This window comes from Dermacentor albipictus, chromosome 3, assembly GCF_038994185.2.
Source record: "Dermacentor albipictus isolate Rhodes 1998 colony chromosome 3, USDA_Dalb.pri_finalv2, whole genome shotgun sequence".
Lineage (NCBI taxonomy): Eukaryota > Metazoa > Arthropoda > Arachnida > Ixodida > Ixodidae > Dermacentor > Dermacentor albipictus.
In genome coordinates this window covers 80,222,290-80,243,280 of record NC_091823.1, presented here as the reverse complement: position 1 = coordinate 80,243,280, position 20,991 = coordinate 80,222,290, and the positions used below count along the sequence as shown (strand labels likewise).

Sequence of the window (20,991 nt, the reverse complement as noted above, 5' to 3'; positions counted from 1 at the left end):
GTGCGATGAACCGATGTCGCGCATGTGGTGTTCGCGTTGTGTGTCGTCCGATTCTCGGATACTTTTCACATTTTCTTCATACCTCGGCTGCGTCACTAACATAGGGCGGTTTTTTGTTGACTGACATCCTGCACTATAAACCCATCAAAGTTTCTCATTCACTTAATATAGGTGCCAAATCATCAGAGCCCACCCAGTATTTCGCCGGCGGTATGCCTGGGCAGCCACGCATATGAGTACCTCAATGCTCTACTGATTGCTTTGACCTATCACCGGAACAGAAAATTAGCACTAACATACGTGCGGGCATCACATTTGGTGGTACGCTGGAAGATATGCTACAAGTACGCTGTATTACTAATCGACGCTGGCAATAATGCGTCTGAAACGTTTGAAACCTGTAATGGCTTTTACAAACAGCGCATTCAAGTTAGCGTTCCAGTCTCATACGATAGCCCACAGCGTTTGTCATACAACCTGCCAGCGCATTTCCTTCGTCCACGAAAAAAGATGAATAATGGTGATAAAGATGAATAAGCCACCCGTTCCGGCGCGCATGGCGCGCAGAGAGAGAGCGAAAAAAAAAATGAAGGAGGAAAAGGCGCTCACACACCTCCGAGCGCGCGCGCCATCGCGCGCGGTGCTCCTGCGCATGCTCGGAGATCTTGCGCATGCGCGGCGGTGCGCCATCTCAGCGAGCGCGCCGGGAACGTAAACGGTTGTACCGGTGTGCGGTGTCCGCCTGAACGTTGGTGTCTGTGTATGCGTGTCATCTTTGTGGCATCACGCGTCAACTACACTGAACGGTAAGCTTTAGCAAAGATGTTTTGTGTCAATAGCTCATGATTATGTGAGCGCATTTCGTAGCGCGAAGCGGCTGCATGTAGCGCAGGCGACTCGGGTATAGTGTCGGTTTGTCGCTGACATGGTTTCATAACGCGCTCTTGTTCTCGCTTCTACTATACGGAATGTTTTACGGCGAGCGATCGCTCGGGCTTGTTGATTTTCGCATAATAGTTTGGGTGCGTAAAGAAGGAAGCTACACCATGTTTTAACTTGATATTGAGCTACCACTAAGCGGATTGTGTATGTTGGGCAGCCAGTGTGGTAGATCTAATTTCGTGGCGCTTGATCCGGCCGCGATGAATGCTGCGCCGCATGTGTAGTGAAATTCTCGTGACACGCTTTACGTATATATCTCGAAATTGTGTTAGCATCAAGAATGTTCTGACAGACACGTATAGTTAAATAACTGCTAACGTACTCGGATGAAAGGCCGTGTTTGCGGGGCATGCATCAGCAGTGTGTGCACTGCCGTTTTCGCATTGTTTAAAGGTAGCAGTATTTTTAAGGTTTCTGGCAACCAATCTAAATAATTTCGGGAAGTTACCGCAAGCAAAACACGAGACTTGAATAAATGTCAAGCGAAAATCTCTAGATTCACCCAATCTATTTATATGCAACCACAAACGCTTTTGGAGCATGAAACCTGCGATAAGCTCAGTCACTCGCAGCTTCGCAACTTAGCCGAAAAAATTGGAGCACAATAAATTAGTCGCTCCGGGAAGCACCTTTACACGTTTCAGACTGAAGGCATTGCGTTTGACGGTAGTTGGAAGATTTGTTTTTTGTCTCTTTTTTAAACAGTTTAGCAGCAGAAGTTATCTTTCGAGCTATATGAAAAGCGTTAAGCGCCTTTCGATGCTTCGGGGTTATGCAGTTTACGTGCTCTTAATCTCTAGGCAGCTGCTGGCGCAGATTCGCATTGTGCCAGTCGTGCACGGTATGAAGCCCTTGTCGTGCGCAATAAGTGTTCCGGTTTTCATTACTGTGGCATGTAGTGCCGTCGTCTTGGACAGACTGCATACTATATGCGCTGTACAAAAGAAAAAAGAGCCAGATTATCAATTTGGTGGTCTTTTCTTAGTAGATAACGCACAGATTATTCAAATAATTCAGTGGACATTGCATTTGTTCTACCCTTATTAACACACCTAAGAGATCGTAACATGTTTTAGTTGATAAGTGACCTGATCAGTACGCCCCCATTCATGTGCATTCTACTGAAAGTGTGGCAAATGTATTCATCTCGAAGTATGAGAAAAGAGACAATGCAGACTGTTCTAAGCGGAAATAAATTGCAAATGTTAACGTGATTGTTCAAAACTGCAGTCAGTATGCTGAGCATGTTCGATCGGCACGGGCACATTGCATTAACACCTGAAAAATGTGCACAGTCCAGCAGGGTATCTTTGTTTCAACAATTATTATTATAGGAATCGTTTGGGATTCTCACATTTCTTTCATTTTTATGAGTACACTGTGTGTCACATGAACCTGTCTTGAAACGAAACGTACCGTTGCTAACACTGGCGACCATTATGGTTGTCTAACTGCTTATCATACTATAATATAACGAAACATCATAATGGTACTGATTAATATTGCCATGTAGTCTTTAGTCATAGGTAAACAAAGTTAACTAGAGGCATAAGTGGTGAGAGCAAATTATATAGAAAACTACTTTTGAACTGTAAAAATAACTCATTGTATAGTTTTCCCTCACATTGTTGCATTTGTTTTACGCGTGTCTCTGTGTCTTCCGTGCTGTACTCGTGTGGCCATCAATTACGAACTTGCCGAAGCCCTTGTCAGCTTTATTAAACAAGGGATTCAAGTCAGTTGCATCTAATACTACATGTTAAGTGACTGACGTGTTATTCGTTTTATCTAAATATTATGGACTGGCACTACTTGGCAATTATTAAACCATAGTATTTTTTATTGCACTTAAGCTGCAGGCGTCATAGATTGCCAGAAAAGTTTCATGAAAACAGCCAGGAAAGGCTTGGAAAAAGATCGGGAAACTTTAAATTGGCCACATAGGTATGCTGTCTTGTTACATGTCAAAGTTTCCAGAAAGTCTCTGTGTTAAATATATTTTTAAAACGTTTCACTTCATAAAAATTGAAGGAAATTGGTTCTATTTATGGAAAAAAAAAGAAAGTCAAGCAGACTGACAAGGCATTTCTTACTCAATATGTTTTTTTTTTGCGTTAACTAAACGTCCTGAACCTCGATAGCCTAGAAAAAATTTTCATCTTTCAAAGCACCTTAAATAATTTACTGTGATAGAATTCATTCGAACTATACTATCAGTTCTGTTTCCTAGGAGGTGCATATCTGTCGTGCCATGACACAAAGTGCTCGTGTGGTATTTCGGGTGCTCATGCGGTATACCTAACTTGGAAACCTGTTAGCATGCCCAAGAGGCCTCATTACCTGCAAGAAATTAAGGTACCATATCAATACAATCAACCCATCTGCCATCTGTTGAAGTTATGGCCAATGACCCATTCATTTAAAAGTATGAGAAATACATTTCAATGTGTACTAAGCAAAATAAATTACAATCTTAGGCATGATACTGGGAATATTCCAGTCACGTCTTCTGAAAACATCCCTCTGCACGGGCATACTTAACTACCAGCCAAAAAAACTGTACAGACAGCCCAACTGGGTAACGTTTCCGCAATAAATATAGGGACCATTTGGGATAAGTACATTAATGCATCATATATGAACTTGTCATAAAAGGGAACATACTGTTGCTGCCACGAGCAGCAGTTGTGACTGTTTAATTGTTCACCATACCATGCAATAGAACATTGCATAAAGGTACTGATTTGTATTGACAAGCAGCCATTAGTCGTAGTTAAACCGCATTAAGTATTGACTTAGATGGTTTGAGTAAATATATTCAGCTGCTTAATGAACATACAAAGAATACACATCTGTTATTTTTGCCTCATATTGCTGCATGTACTTATTTGCAGCATACACCTGCAGCACCTTTGGGACTAATGACACAAAGGTCAAGGCCAGCCTGGCGACCATGCTTGCCAAGGAGTAGTGTAAATATTTAATCTGTTTCCATAATAGCATAAGACAAGAATTTAAGGAATTCATGTATTATATCGAGCAATAAAAACGGTTAATGCATTGCCGGTGCATTTGTTTTATTTTTTGCACTGCATGATTCAGCACTATATAAATTCTTTCTGTTTATGCAACGTATATGAAAGTACAGCTGGTTCAGGAGCTTTATTAATCTACTAACGGTAATGCATAAGTGCAGATGAAAAGGAACAGGTGCACATGCATAATATCTGCATTCCATGCATTTCCATGCATTTCATATCTATAAAATGAAATAAAATACATTCAAAACGTTTTGCTACCGCATGTAATGAAAAATGTAAAGTAACTTGTAGATAGCCGCTATGGAGTTATGGCCTTATACACTCTTTGTAGACTTGTCTATAAAATGCCTGTGTCTATAGAGTGTCTATAAATTAATGAAAATGCATGTTTGTTGGCAAGTGTATGCAGAATGTCATAGAAAAAAGTGTATTGGATTATAAAGTTCTGTTTTTGTAGACTGAAGTCTATAGAATGTCTATAGTATATATACATTTGTCTGTAGACATTCCATAGACTTCAGTCTACAAAAGTAGAACTGTAAGCCTATACACTTGCCCATAGACATTATGCAGACAACTGTCTACAAACATGAATTTTAATTAATCCATAGACACTCTAGACTCAGACTTTTTATAGACTAGTCCATAAAAAGTGTATGGCCATAAGTCTATAGACGGTCTATAGACAGTCTATAGACTTAGACTTCTTATAGACTAGTCTATAAAAAGTGTATGGCCATAAGTCTATCGAAAGTCTATAGACAATCTATAGACTCAGACTTTTTATAGACTAGTCTATAAAAAGTGTATGGCCATAAGTCTACAGACAGTCTATAGACAATGTATAGACAGTCTATAGACTCAGACTTTTTATAGACTAGTTTATAAAAAGTGTGCGGCCATAAGTCTGTGGACTGTCTATAGACTAGTCTAAAGAAATGTCTATAGACAGTCTATAAACTCAGACTTTTTATAGACCAGTCTATAAAAAGTGTGCGGCCATAAATCTATAGACTGTCTATAGACCAGTCTAAAGAAATGTCTATAGACAGTCTATAGACTTCATAGACAAATGTCTATGGACTGTCTATGGACTTTCTATAAAATTTTTTGTAAGGGTTCATTGCAGTTTGAGGCGTACATTTATACAGAAGATCGTTATCAGTTGTGAGCTCATTGATCAACTTTAAGGATACGTCCGTGAGAATGTTTTCCGCGCGTGGAGCTTTCAGCTGATAATATAAAAAAACCATAGGAAACGCCTAACAAATATACTCTTTTTAATTTGCTGATAAGTGGCTATTTCTAGACTATTTTCCTTCAAACTGAATTTCGAATTCTACATGGGGAACTTCAACATCGCTTTCTCATATCGCTTTTCCGTAGATTTTTGTTCTATGACGTTCTTTGTTTACATTGAGCAAAAAAAGAAGAAAGTCTATTAAATTAGGATGAATAAGAAATAATATATTCAAAGTAATTAATCACATAATAATGAATTATAGACAAATATTCTGCAATGGGTACTATCAAAATACGAGTTATATTGTGAATAATAGTTGAGAATGCTGCTGCGCTTGTAAACAAGTGCTGGCTTACGATATCACACAAAATGTATGAAAACTATGACTTGTTTATCACGGTATTGTTTTAGTATGCGAATTGGGACAGATATCACGTGCGATGATGGAACACATATTGGGGTAGTATATACGTGCTTTGGGAGCTAAGCTCATTAAAAGAACTTTTTTTTTAAATATGCAGCGAGTGATAGCAAACTCCAAAAGAAACTTTAGAACGTGCTAAGCCTTGGGAACAAGTTGTGTTTATACTGTAAAGAAAATAAGATTTCCCTCGAAACCAATGTATTTTTATCACAAAACAAAAACAATTTAATGGACATGTTTGTTTCTAAACACTCAACCAGTACGAACAAAAATTAATGGACAAACACACAACTCAGGTTGTTTATTAGGGACATTTTAATGAAGCAACAGCATAAAAAACTCAGGCAGGAATAGGTGAGGTTACAGAATCCTCTGGGAGACTTCATTGTATTACCAGGAGAACACATGACGTTGTTCCCAGGACAAAAAAAGAAAATAAAAAAATATCACCAATGATTACGATACTCCCTAACGATAAATTTGAGTGCAGCTCTACACGCGTTTTCATTTCGCGGTACATTGGCTAGCGCGGACAGCCTGTCTCGTGCTGCACGTTGCCAATGGAGCGATGGCTTGGTGTGACTGCCTCCCTAATAGGGAGATCCCGAGAGGCAGTCCGTGGGTGACGCGTGGGAGCGATTCACAGCAGCCACCGCAAGCAGACCTCTGCTCATGCAGCGCTGTGTTTCCATGTATGGTATCTCCGGCGTCATCGGCGAACAGACGACGGGCGCTACTCTGGCGCCATCTCGCAGCCATCGTCGCCGCAGAGCCCGCCTAGCGGGACTTTACGCCTTTCTTCTCACGCTTTCGCCGTACCCTCCTCCTCCGCTTTCCTCCTCACACTCGCTTCGCTATCGCCGTCTCTCATCCCCCACTGCGCTCCACGTTCGCTCTTTCGTTCTTCGCTGTGCTCGTTCGCTCGCTGGCGCCAAAGCTCACCGCAGGAATGGGGGCCTAAGAGCTGCGCTATAAATAGAACGTATTATTGCAGGTTAGCGTCCGTTCGCATTTTTCACAATAGTAGCGCGGCCCTTAGAAGGATGTGAAAGGTAAGAAACTCGTTAAGACGCACAGTCATTATAGAATTAAGCTTGCATTACATCAGAATGCGTGAAACTTCGTTATTCTTAGAAGTATTACGAAACTTTCGGAGAAAATATTTTAACCTTAAGTAATAATGTGGCCATCGATAACCCAATGAACCACATGAGCTCCGAAAAAATATTAGGGACACGAATGCTCAAGGCAAGTTGCGCATTAAGAAAAAATGAGCCGTGAGACTCCACAACCTGTACAACAGCGTTTATGGGAGCCTAATGTTTTCCTGCCAGCTATTGCTAGTCGAAGAGAGATTATCATCCGGATTAAACAAATTTTCTTGCATCCGTTTTGAGCGAATGCTTAATCGAAAGGAAAGACGAAGTTTACGCAACATTTCTGCGGCACTGTTATAGACGGGTATCAGAAAAGAAACATGGATTGCCACGTTAACTGCTGGTTTGGTAATTCAAGGCTCTTTAGCTGACATGGAAGGGAATGATTTGAAACACGATGGGAACTCTATCAGTGAAAGTATGAGAACAAAAATGTCTGAGCGATGGAAAGAATGCGGAAACATCATGTTCTGAAAAAATATCTCATAGATTAAAGAAACAGTAACGACAGGCGAGAAAGACAGAAAATGTCATTGCTGGCACATCCTCGCCCAATTATTCGGACGCCCGTTACTTTTCAGCGTTCATATGGCGAAGCGCTTAGTAAAGAGAGAAAACACTTAAGCTTCAATATAGAGGGTGCTGATGAAACACGCGCGCATCTCCTTCGGGTACAGGACATTTTTCTCAAGCGTACAACACGAGAGATTAACGCATCAACTCTCGACGCAGCAGATCATGCATGAGTACAATAATCGTTGCCGCCGGTGGACGCACGCCTTGCATAAAGGCATCGCGTAATTTGGTAGTCACGCGTGCAAAAATGAAAGCAAAAAAAAAGGAAGAAAAAAGCTGCGCGCCTTAGAAAGGATCCCGAGAACATGGCTAACGCGAGCGGCGGACGCAGAGGAGCGAGTTGAAGAATGCGATCCAGGAGTTAATCAAAGCGCGATTAGTGTCGACTGAAGCGAGACAAAGAAAGTACCCTGGCAATGTCCGGACGTCGTTAATGGGAGCATTAGTGGGCGTCCCTAGCGGGGTGGGGCCAGTCCGCGCCCTGGCGCTGGATGTTGCACGACGCCCCGTTGCGTCAACACGAGACGACGATCAAGGCTGCGCACTTTGATTTGATTGGTCCGCGCGGGGCTCATATATGACAGATGTGGCGCTAAAGAATGATTAAATTTCATGAACTCTTTCATGGTCCACAAGTTGCAGCAAGAGAAATGCGCCTTGTGTAGCATGTGGACATAGTCGAGCGAATAAATGTACGAGACATTATATGCATATATATATATATATATATATATATATATATATATATATATATATATATATATATATATATATATATATATATATATATATTAAACATTGCAGGCTTCCTTAATTTGAAGTGCCCTGCTCTTTCTTCTTTCGCGTGCTCGAATTACACTGATCACTGGCATCGACATTCTCGCACAACGTCAATTTAACGATGTTCAGATACTTCCGCTGCTTACGTGTACAATGCATTTGGCAAGGCGCTTTATGTCTTTGAAAACACGGTCAGGCCGATGGACTGGAAATATAAATAGCGAGGCATAGGCCTCGTTGAAGCTGCCACCTACTTGAATCGTCTTGAAAGCGCTCATCGGGGTCCATACTTAGAAAGCAGTTTGTATTGAAAAGCTGTTCCTCAGAACAGGTGCCGACGAATTTTAACAGAGGGCATATTGTTAGCGAAGGCGCCATATCAGTCACATGCGAATCTTGCGATAAGGTAGGAATACGACCCAGGGCGGCAAACTTGCACATTGACTGCAAATTTGCTTTTCTTTTTCATCCTTCTGGCTCGCCTTACCACTTCCAAAATGCAGGGTAGCAGACGGGATGTCTGTTTTATGGTTAGCCTTCCTGCCTTTCGCATCTTCATTTCTATCTCTCTCTCTCTCTCTCTTGACTCTGAAATAAGATGACACATAAATGTGTCTTTGTGACTCTTGCACATACCGTGGAGTAATAATTTGTATTCCGTACAGTAAGTACAACACTTCCAAGGTGAACAAGGTGAAACCACTATGCCGTCTAACGCACATGCACCTATATCAATAAGTATTCCGTAGACTTTCATTGCCCATGCTATGGCATCTTGAAAGCTAATAGGACGTTTTAATAAGGTTGGTCATCATTATGCATCTCATAATGTAATACATTACAGCTCGCTGTTATCGCTGCTCTTGCTGCCTCCACGGCCTAATGCATTCTCCATGTTGCAGTCAGAGTAAGGAAGCCTATATGTAGGGTGCATTCTCTAATGCTTTTACGTAGGATTAAAGAGGGCAAGTACGCTATATGACGAACAGAAAGGCTTAAAGGAAGCAAACGAAAGGAAGGAAAAGCGTGATGAGCAGGCAGGTAATCTGGAATGAACACTGCCACAGCTTCAGCGCCGGTCATGTTCGCCAATGGAGAGTCTACATGATGAGTTTTGTCATAAAGGCATTATACTAAAGCGATCAACGATGCTCGCGCGTGCATGCGGCCTTCCATGCGGAAGGAAACTCTCGGTACACCCATCTCCCGTGCTCTCCTTTACATCTTCATAGAAAACAACCAGACAGGAGCACCGGGGTTAGGTTAGTGCTGGCGCGGGGCCTGTGCTCCTGGTGGAATTAGCCGAAAAACGGGGCACTGGAAGCCAGACGAGGGGGGCGGTGGCAAATCAGATACGCCTAATTAACTTACTAATACGGATTGAGGGACACCGGTGGAAACAAGAGAGAGAGAGAGAGAATGGGGAGAAATAGCGGAAGTGGCAAAAGGCAAATACGCAAGCGGTAGCGACGCGCGAGAGGCAAGTGGAGTACTCGCAGCGGCGGGGCAAACGCTGGCCCGGCATCGTCAGCAGGGCTCCTTCGGGCCCACGCAGTACCTGTATTAGCTGGGGCAGGCAATCGGGGACGCCTAGTGAGGAGGAAGAGAGTGCGCGAAGCGGGCAAGGAGAAAAGCGAGCGCGAGTGGTTCGCGGGGTAATCAGCTGGGGTCTCTCGGATTGGCAATTAAGTGCGCCGGCGAAGAGGGACGAATGTAACGCAGTTTCGCGCAGCTGCAGAGGGCACGAGCGCGCGTGTAAGAGGCCGCAGTCATGGGCTCCCATTCGGCAGGAGAAGAACTCGCTTCACTGAGGGCACAGCTTGATGCGGCATGAAACTCGATAAAGCTTGCCGACGATTCGAAGGCGTCCACTCTGCGGCTTAAGTTAGTGCGTGGTTTCCTGTTCCTCGCAGGCTTTGAGGTATGCGTTAGAGTGATTAGTTAGTTTTGCAGGAGCGCCGCGTCAGAAAAAGATATATATATATATATATATATATATATATATATATATATATATATATATATATATATATAAACTATTTGTCGCGTTCGGTATTCATGAGTGGGCGATGGTGCCGTGTTTAGATGTTCAAGGATGCTTAGAGCTATAGTCGAGCGGCGAGCGTATTCCGATATGTTCGCAGATGTTTGAAGAGGACGCGGCACGCGCGTTCTTTTTGGTCTCGAGGCTATTCACTGGCTTGGCTTTAAAGTGAATACGTGTTTGCCTAATGCTGTACCGTAGTAGCTACCATGTGCCAATTTCTTCGCGCTATATTTTACTCTCATTGAATTGGCACGGCCTTCTGTGAGACGATGATTTAGCAAACCTTACCTTTTAGGTCAATGAATATAATTTAGGTTGGACCTGCTATTTTGACCAAAAGCACTGCAACGGCTTTTCATTGAAATCGATGTTTTCGTACTGGCTGCTGAGCACCAAAGGGACAGAGTAGGAGAGGGGGTTGTGTATGCCCCACCTGCGCCACAAAGGGGCATACATTGTTTAGGAGCTAAAAGAAAAATGTAAAACAAAGGTGCTGTTGTCATGTACAGGTAAGACAAAGTTAGGAGAAATATGACTATTAACATGAGTACCCAAATTTGTGGACGAACTGATGGCCATCGCCGTAGCACAATGGCTAGTGCAGCGCATGCGTAATGCCGAGGCTGTGGGTTCGGACCCCGCCGGCGGCAAGTGATCCTCCCATTTCGTTTTCATTCCCCTTCATTATTTTCTACATTTCAATTTCAACCACAGCTAATTTCCCCTATGCATCCCTGGCTTCGTTGTCTGTTGGCTTAATATATGATGATGAATAACAAGAATCGAGCCCCTCGGTTCCCCTTCTTCTCTTGCTACAGTTTGCTACTACGTCTGTCGGCCCCCTTCTTGATTTTCGATTGTCTTGCCTTAAATAATAGTGGTTGTGCTTCACTGAACTCATGATATTACTGGTTTTAACGTGAAATATATTTCATATACGCACCTATAAAACATTTGTATCCCATCAGCGTGCGAGAATATGCGGCCTCAAAAGGTAACCATAATCGCTAGAAAATTACCCTTTGTGATTTTCACTGTTCGGCAGCAGTCTCGCTAGATGATTAGGATTCATTAACACTACACAATGCTTTATGTCCATTATGGTACACGTAGTTTATCACCGGGAGAGCTGACCAATGAACACTTCTTGAAATTTATACGCATGCCGACCTAATCAGCAATTTTATTTAGAGATATCAAAACACAAAGGAGTAAATATCAATTATTGCCTTAGGGTGAGCTTTAAAGCTTTCGTATTTGGACCCGTCTCAATCTTGTTCTTGCTGTGCTTTAAACAGACGTGCGCCATTAAATGTTTATCTTCGCACCTTTCGGCGAACAGTGCCGGCGATATTCCTCGATGTTCGCGTTTTTAGGAGTTCTAACATTCTTGAAGCGCAGCCTGTAGCAGTCGTTCGTCCAAATTATTCATTCGTGACTCTGTTTGCCCAAAGTTTGACGGCAGACAGTTCGAGTTTATTTCTCGACGAAGCTTCGCAAATCTCCAGGAAGGGTGACGAGTATGGGGATGTTCCTTTGTCTGGGTTCGCTTCGTTTATATTTATATATTTTTTTCTCTCTCTTCGGAGAAGTGCGGCTACTTAATTAATTCTGCACTCCAAACACCCAGGCGCGGCGGACAGTGCCTGGCCATCCCGGGGCGTTCGAGACTGTTTGCAGAGCACTATCCGCCGGAGCGGAGATAGGCGCTATTCTTCGATGTCTGGCGATGCGGGCGCCATTGGAGAACAGCGGTGCCTGTGCGAGTCTCATACCCATGCTGTGCGGAGATCTATTGTGCAGCCTATTTCTGTATGCGGCCCCTCGGTGCTGGCAGTACTGAATGGCCGGCTGCGATTTCCACGTGCGCGTGTCTGTCGAGAAGCATATAATTTATTTAACGCGAAGCCTTCTTTGCCTGCCCATCCGGGTTTGGCATTACTGCTGCCGCTGCTGCTGATGCCGCCGCCGCTGCTACCACCACCTGCAGCTGTCTCCAGCTGAGTCGGTCATTACCTCAGTGGATGCATTTCGGGGTGTACGAATGTTGCATTAGCTTAGAACGACAGAAAGCTGAGCTAGTTGGTAAGGATTCATTATGCAAAAAAGGTGAGGCGTGCAGACAGGACACAAGAGGAGTGTTGCCCACTTCTCTTGTGGGCAACACAAGAGAAGTGGGCATATGTTGTATGAACGCCGAATAAGAGTACCAACGAACGGGCTTAGCCACCCCTTGTGTGTATATAGACGAAGTAGTGCTAGTAAGCGTAGCTCTGTTGTACGTAAAAGAAAAAAGAAATAAATTCCTACGTAGTTCATGAACATCTAATGTCGGCTCACGACCTGTTAATTAAATGTCACGTTACATTTAACAAATTATTTGATTTACTTGATGTTCTTTGACTTGGTCATTTGGTATTTGCCACCGGGCGTGTGCGCATTATTAAAGAATCCTCTAGAATGGGTATGCGCTGCTGTGAAACAAGAGGTGGCGCAAGACGTCCCAAAAAGTACATGAAAGAAGAATTGTGACCCTTGTGGTGAGTAAACATAGCCGTTGCATGAGATTTCTCTCTCGAGAGAAATGCAGTCCATGGCTGGCTCCGAGCCTTCTGCGATTTCGCAATTTACGTAGGATGTAGGTAAACAAAATTGTAGCATCGACGTTATTTGTGAAACATTTATATAACCGCTCCATGAAAGTTTCGCGTCACATAGATTTCACCACGTGCGTTGGGTCTAGATACTTCTTTTTTTGTAGTAGAGATGCAGCCATCTTACCCAACAAACAGCTGAGGGGGGGTGGGGTGAATTTGTTTCATTTTGTGAGTCTGGCAATAAGCCTCGTACAGTGAACGCAGAACACACTACTCAACATGTACTCAACAGCAAAGCAACGCCAATCTGACGTTCCGAACTCTATTTTCTACGGAAGAAAACTAACCGCTTTTGTTGTTTTTTCATTGCTCTTTAGGAAGAGTGGAGGTACGCGGCAGAGAGGCTGCTTGTTCGTCTTTTGTTGCGTTTTTAAAGGAGTGCTCACCCGTCTTTACCACATGGTCGCCCACGCGTATGGGAGTCTGCTGTCGACAACATGTTGTTACACAGGCGTACACACAGAAATTAGCAAGAAGGCATAAGCACTTCATGAGGCGCAAAATAATTGGCGGGAGTGGTCCATCTTATAATCAGATACAAGTGTTGGATGGTATCTTTCCTATGCGCAATAAAGCAACCAGTCGCACACGTTCCGGAAAACTCGTGAAGACAAGACACGTAACTGGGCTTTATTGCCAAGAGCTGCGTCATGCAGACACCGCCTTTATCTCCGAGTTGAGATATTCAACGCAATTACGTAGACACAGAGAACTAATATCGATTTTGACATTTGCAATGCCGCTTCTTATATGGGGCAATACGTCTACCAGTGCAAGTGTAGCACCATGGCAGGGATTGAAAACCTCCAATCTCTCCAACCATGCTTGGACGCAAGAGAGAGAGAGAGAGAGACAAAGCAAACGAAGGCATAATAACCAGGTCTATGAGCGGTTTACTACCCTAGATTGCGGGAGGCGGAAAGAGAAGAGAGAAAGAGAGAGAAGGGAAATAGATAAGGGTGAATCAAAATGAGTAGGTTGGCTACCGTGTACTGGGGAAGAGGAAAGGGAACTAAAAGATGAATAGAAGGTTGTAGTATGCACTGAAAGACGTACAATTAAACGTTAATCGTTCAGTTCATCCATGGCTTGATGTGAAGCGCAAAGCCGCCGAAGTGCGGAAAGAAAAGTGAAGCGTTTGCGAAAGGAGGAACACGCTATTCCTTCGTTATTTTCTTTTTGCACTTCAGTGATTCGTCCTGCAAATCACGCCAGGAACTTGGAACAACTTCCCCAAATCAGTATTCGTATCTAATGCAATTAAGTTTGTCACATATGTAGTTATAAGGTTGGTGCAAACAAACAAACAAAAATATACAGCAGCGATTTTGTGCTTTAACCAATCCCACAGATGCAGGAAGCCATGATTGTAGAATCTTGTGTCAAACTTTTGTTATTTAATTTCCTTAAATAAAGGTATTAGGATAATGAGATAGAAGTTCTTGAAGTAACTCTTAAACGGCTGTTTCTGAGGCGCTTCTGAACATCTCAGTTCGTCGGTCTCTCCAGCTTGGCCTAGTAAGAAAGCGGCGCGTTGATCGTCGTGCTCGAAAAAGAGAAAATGAAAAAAAAAGAAGCTCTTTCTAATGTCCAGCTTCACTCGGTACACCAAAAAAGTAACGAATGCGAAAAGGTGACCATTGGAACGTGACCGAAGGTTGCAGTTGGAACATCTCAAGTAAAGTGCACACTGAGTGCACAGCGCCGGGAACCTCGCGGTTCTTACGCTCTTCTGCTGTTCGGCGCTAGCGGGCCCGCGAGCCCAGCTCTTAACGCCGCTGGCAGCGCGTGCTCGTGGAGGGCAAAATTATTTGCTTCGAGAAGGGACCGCCAGAGCCACGGGAGTGGTGAGGCAGCGGCTTTGCTCAAGGCGAAACAAAAGAAAGACGCGCAGAATCCGTACGGGGGCGGGCGCATCGAGAAGCGGTCGGCGGCGGTCGGCAGAAGCAGTGGCGTGCGCGCTCTGCGTACTCGTGGTCGTAAAGAGGAGCTCGTAACAATTTTACGAAGCTCGTGGAACGGATGGAAAGCGAAAGGCAGAAAAGTAGGGGGATGTAGGGGGTGGGGGCGGGCAAGGAGGCAAGAGTGCGGCAGAAATGAAAGGAGATAAATCTGCATTACAATCGAAAAGGAGGGAGCGAATCTCCGGGCTGAAAGGAAAGATTACTGCGGCGGAACATTCAGTCCGCAGAAACACAATGGGAGAAGGGCGGACTCTCTTCGCAGAGAAGCGCGGGGTTCGCGGCTCCGCGAAGGATTTCTGCCCTGCTCTCGTGGTCCGATCACCGCGAGAGAGTGGTGCTCTCTGCTCGAGCACCATTTGCGTCGTTTCGTTTCCTTCGTAATAATTTGCGATGTTATTAACATCGCTGCGCAGGGAAAGATGCTTTCGGTGAAGAAAAATTTGTTCGTGGGGAACAATAGACGCGAAGCTGCGGAAGTGCGGCCCGTGTTACAATTTTGCTAGCAGCAGCCTCACTTCAGCGCTCGTGGCGCTGGCACTTGGGATTTCCATAAGGACCAAAAGAAATTAGATTTTGCAAGGTCGTGCCGAGCCTTAACGTTTTATTTTGTTTATGATTTTAGCTGGCCTCCCACTTTGGTCTTTGTGCATCATCGTTGGCGAAGCTGCCTCGAATTGATAAGATGAGAACTTGTGATGCGATATGACTTCGAGAAGTTTGAAAACACGTGGAGCTGGTAAGTGTATGAGTCAGAGACGCCTCGAGGGCAACAAGGAAGCAACGGCAGCAATCACCGTACACGAACATATATTCAACCACACAAAATGGAAGTGCAAGGGCACAAGGCATAGAGGCAAGCGAGACCAGAGGTCCCCCCTGGTTTCGCGTTCATAGCGTTCAGAGCGGCTACCACAGCGCACTCACAGTTTGGCTGGCGTTGCGTCGCTCGACGAACTGTACGAGCGGAGACGGCAGGCGAGCTCTCGCAGCTTCTCGTCAGTCGACTTGTTGGCGGGGGCGGGAGACGTGTAGTCTAGAGGTGCCCTTGTGTGTTAGCACTCGACCGGGTCCCTCCGGCAGAAGTTGGCCTCCAGGACGTTGACGTCCTATACAAGCGCCAACGCGTCTTCCTTGCTCCGCCTCTCAACTTCGTCTGCCTGCCGATGTAGTCTCTTCGTCTTCTGTAGGACGCGAGAGCCGTGCATTTTTTTGGTGATTCGCTGAGCGTTCTTTTGTGGCACTCGCTTATTTGTCAGCGTTTGTCTTCTTTATTTTTCTTCATTGCACGTGCGACGCCGGCCTTTTCCCGCTTGCACACCCGAGAGCATGCACAACCACTTGCAAGGTTCGCTCCCGCGGATACGTCGTGTCCAGCTTATGACACCGACTCGGCAGGTGGGTTGGCTATTGCATCACAAAAGCCTTACACCTATTGCGGCGAACGTATTTAGGATGTTCTTTCTCGTTCAGGGGTTAACCAGAGGGATATAGGAGTGGACCTTCATGCCCCCAGATTCTGTCTGTTTGCTCAAAGTACTCTGCGCAGTCTCATGCTCAACGTCAATAGCGAGAACATTTTTTCATGGGTAAACTCTGACATCCATAACTTCAGTGGGTGCCACTGCATCAAGGAGCACCGAGACAGACTACTCTTAGATCGCATTAGTTACTCGTCGTGGTTGCTTAGCGGTTTTGGCATAGCGCTGCTAAGCACCAGGTCGCGGTATCAAATCCTGGCCATGGCGGCCGTATGTCGATGAGGGCGTAATGCAAGAACGCACGGGTAGCGAGAATTGGGTGCACGTTAAAGGACGTGAATGTTAATTCTGAGTCCTCCGCTACGGCATGCCTCATAATCAGATCGTGGTTTCGGCATCTAAAGCGCCAAAGTATATATACATTTTTAAATTTTAGATCGCCTCAGGCTGTCGGTAACCAAGTTCTTGCGTTCGGTTGGTGATTCTTTTGATGCTGAAGTTTTTCTAATTTTATGCTTCGTCGTGCATCAGCAAGACCCAGGGCTGTTTGTGCTGGCCTTCAAGACTGCTGCTTTGCTGGGAGACCCTCCCTGCAAAGCTCGTCATGGAGGCGATGGTGATGGACCCGTCTGGCGGCTGAGACAGGCCTACCGCTGCAACGAAACGCCTCAGCTCTTCAGTGGCATAAGAAGTTGGCGATTCCAAGTCTGTGGCAAGGTTGGATGGCTGGGATACCTTCATACCTGCTAAGCTTCGGTGTTTAAGACGGAAGTCCTCGACATCGTCCTCAAGTGAAGCGACCATCCTACACAGCAGCATCGTGACTACGACAGTAGCCTACGTGCCTGTGGACGGCGTGGTATGCTTGAATGACACCTCCAAACAGAAACTTCATGACTTCTTTCTTAAAACTGGTCCCTGGTCTTATTCAAAAGGTTCGAGTGAACCCATAGAAAAATATCATTGCCGTGTCCACAACAGATGAGAAAACGGTGCAAACTCTTCCTGGCCTGTCTCAACTGTGTGGTGCCAACCCACGGTCCTAATACCACAGGGCGCGAATGTAGCCGCTGGTGTCTTATCTGATGTTGACCTAGAACTTCAAGGCGACGTTTTGAAAAGCATGATCGTTTGCATGCCACCATGCAAAATCATCAGCGCTCGAAGGCTCGGCTCGTCAAAGTGCTTGAAGATGCTCTTTGACTGTGTAAAGTTACCTAGCCATATAAAGGCTGGACTGGTTCAATACCCAGGTCAATCTTCATGTCACCTGATTCGTTTTGTTTGCTCAAAGTGCTCTGCGCAGTCTAATGCACAACGTGAATAGTCTTTATAGTGCCGTTAATGTCCAAAGATTGGTCCTGTACAGGATTACCGCAAAAGTGTTGTGGCCTGTGCCAAATTGGGCTAAAATCACGCGTAAATTCTTGCGACAGTCGCACATCTTGCTGCCTTAACTGTGAAGGCGAACATTTGGCAAGAAATAAAGACTGTCCCACACTGAAGGAAAAACTAAAAGCTTTGAAAAAGAAGGTTAAAAAGAAGGCAACAGGCTAGAAGACACGTTGCCATAGCGTCCATCTAGCGGCTACAAATGCCACAACTATGTACCCGCACATTCAAAAAATAGCGTAGACACCGTGCACCAGAGGAAAGGAGGGAGGCGGAACTTCTGCTTCTCATTGACTTCGTGGCCAGCGCTTCCATCGAAAGCATCAGAACTTTTCTCTACCGAGATCACACCTCTGAAAGCGTCCTAACTAGCTTCTGCCAAGTCCCCGTCTACATCAGAAAACATTTTAAATAGGGTGCCCAAAAGGGTCTCAGTCAACGACGATGCCCAGCTAATCAACCTTCTTAAGATGCTGTCAACATCATTAGGTGTCTGAGCGCCGGTCGTCAGACACCAGCAGCATTAGACGCAGAGCAACATCTCGAGGCTCTCGTTCCGGTTCTCTACGGTCTTCACTAGAATTAATACGAACACTTGTCGAAAGCCTGGTTCATTTGTGCTGCAATGGAATGTCAGCTCCCTAGGACCGCGGCATGCGAACCTAGTCCTTCGCCTCCTCGAAATGAAAATTTTGGCAGATGGTATAACGCTTCAAGAGAACGGTGTAAGAAAATAATTCAGACTTCCAGCCTTGGTAGGCGTCCACAGCAACATTCGATGAACATTGTCAGCATGCGGCACTTTCCAGTGCATGGACATCACGCATCCACGAAATGCTTCAAAAGCATAATTATACGTATGAGCTGACCTGCATTTCGCAGTTATTGACACAGGTGAGATTTCGACACCGACTTTGAAAGTGCTGCTGTTGCTGTAAATCTCAGAGATACAACGGTGACTGCGGCAAGCATATATTATCGATCGACACGGTCTTCAGACACTACATTACTGGAGTGCTTAATCTCTCACCATCCTGGCTGTTGTTCTCGTCCACAAGACAGTCATGGCATGGATATCAATGAACTTATTGTTAGAGATGATCTACAAACCCTCAATGACGGCTCACCTACATTTGTCGGCAGAGGAAAGGAACAATCCACCATAGACCTTGCAATATCAACGAGACATGTGTGTCTGGCCTGGTCACATGAAGATGAAGCATGGGGCTCAGATCACCTACCAGTTTGGTTGGTTCTAGAAAACACTTCTTGCCACAAGACTGCCGCCTACGTTGTTACAAATTGGGACAAATTCCGTCAGCTGATTTCAAAGGCGCCATCACACGGCAAACTGTTCAAACTAGTGAGTGAGTGTCTACAGCAGGCGGCGGTACGACCACGGCGGTGCATAGATAAACCAAACCCTCAGCTTAAGCTCTTGAGGCTACGCGCTTGTCGACGCCGCGCTTACAGGAGGTCGCAGCTCTTTAAACGAAGCTCTGATTGGACAATATATAACCGCCTAGATGCAGCTATACGGCGGCACGTAAAACAACTTCGTTGAAAGAGCTGGGCCGTACTTTGTAGTTCACTGCATACGGCCAGCGGTTTCGGAAGTGTATGGCGCATACTGACAGCTCTCCGAACTGCTGAGAGATAGAGATTCTTGTTTTGAAAAGAGGAAAAAAATTGGGGTGAAGTGCAGCGCAGTAACTGTCTCTCGTGAGAGGACACCTCAACCACGCTGCAGAGGGGGGAAGGGATAGAAAAGAGTGGTGGAAGAAAGAGGGAAGGAGCAGCAGCGGTCGAACCACCGTAGGCGTGGGGAGGGGGCTCAGAGGCGATAAGCTAGGGCGATGTCCTCGGTGAACACCAGAATCACTCGGAAGAGGCGCCTCTGGTTCGAGATGGAGCCCAAGGGGTGCAGTAGATTGTCCACCGTTGCACAGGGAAAGTTGTGTGTACGGTAGACTTTTGCGAGGGCCGCGCGCGCGTTCGAGAAAGTCGGGCACTCACACAGCAAGAGGTCTGCACGAATCCAACTGGTGCTTTGTGCATAATGACCAGCCGGTCACTGAAAATTCTCGCGGAAGCATTTGCGGAGCTCTTCGTATCTGCTATGTCAGGAGATAACACAAACGGCGGCCTTAATTCTCTGGCAAGTCACAGTACCATAACCTCTTGCTATGGTCCTGCTTGCGAGATGGATGAGGCAGACTTTACTCTCGAGGAGCGACGCTATGTGTTTAGCCTTTCGAAACGCCGCACTGCCCCACGCGAAGGTGGTATCACGTACCAAGCCTTACAAAACATTGATGAGGTCTTTCATCAGCTTATCGTATACAATACGATAATGCTATCCTATTCACAGCGTGTTTACAGGAGGTATTCAGAGACCTGGATTGGGAAGAATTGGGGATAAAAGTTAATGGAGAATACCTTAGTAACTTGCGATTCGCTGATGATATTGCCTTGCTTAGTAACTCAGGGGACCAATTGCAATGCATGCTCACTGACCTGGAGAGGCAAAGCAGAAGAGTGGGCCTAAATATTAATCTGCAGAAAACTAAAGTAATGCTTAACAGTCTCGGAAGAGAACAGCAATTTACAATAGGCAGCGAGGCACTGGAAGTCGTAAGGGAATACATCTTTCGATTCCCGCCATAGACAAAAAGACTGCCCAGCCTGTTTCGGCACTATTCCAGTAGACCCAGCTGCACTTGTTTGAAAAATATGGAAACCATCTTAAGGTATTCACGGAAGAACCGGTAAGGGCGACGCTCAAGGTGCTGCAGCAGCTGTTTTCTGCTATTCGACTGACATAAGAAGGGTGTTTAGAATACCTCATCCGTCCTCATCAACAACTGCGGAGCTGGTGTCCATTGATGTTGCTCTGAAGCACATACAGGAAGAAATAAGCACATCGAAGGTCGTCGTTCTTACCCTTAACAGGTTGTTGATAAGGGATGGAAATAGCCCAATTTTACGCAGTATAATAGAGTCCTCCGACAAGATTACTTCTCGTGGGGTATCCCTCATTGCCCAGTTGATACCTTCGCACTTGGCTATTGCTGGAAATGAAGAGGCTGATCACCTCGCTTCAACTTGTGCTCACAACGGCAGTGACTGCTCATAAATTTATTGTATGATTGACAATGCTCGTGTGTTAATCCGCTGGTACTTACTAAAGCAGCACCCAGACCACCATGTTGCAAACGGCTCGTTCTCTCCCCGTGTTCGTGGTCCTGGCTTGCCTCGTAGTGCTAGAGCACTGTTATTGGAATTAAGAT

The 20,991-nt window shown here is 45.2% G+C and overlaps 1 protein-coding gene and 1 long non-coding RNA gene across 2 annotated transcripts in view; both read left to right on the top strand.

The window, feature by feature from the left end:
- Positions 1-20,991, top strand: part of LOC135919173 (cell adhesion molecule Dscam1-like) — a 556,253-nt gene that overhangs the window by 95,258 nt on the left and 440,004 nt on the right. The gene's annotated exons all lie outside the window — the stretch shown is intronic.
- On the top strand, positions 718-4,007 carry LOC139057427 (uncharacterized). The gene is made up of 2 exons (XR_011512782.1): positions 718-806; positions 3,837-4,007. It is a non-coding gene; the product is annotated as an uncharacterized lncRNA (long non-coding RNA).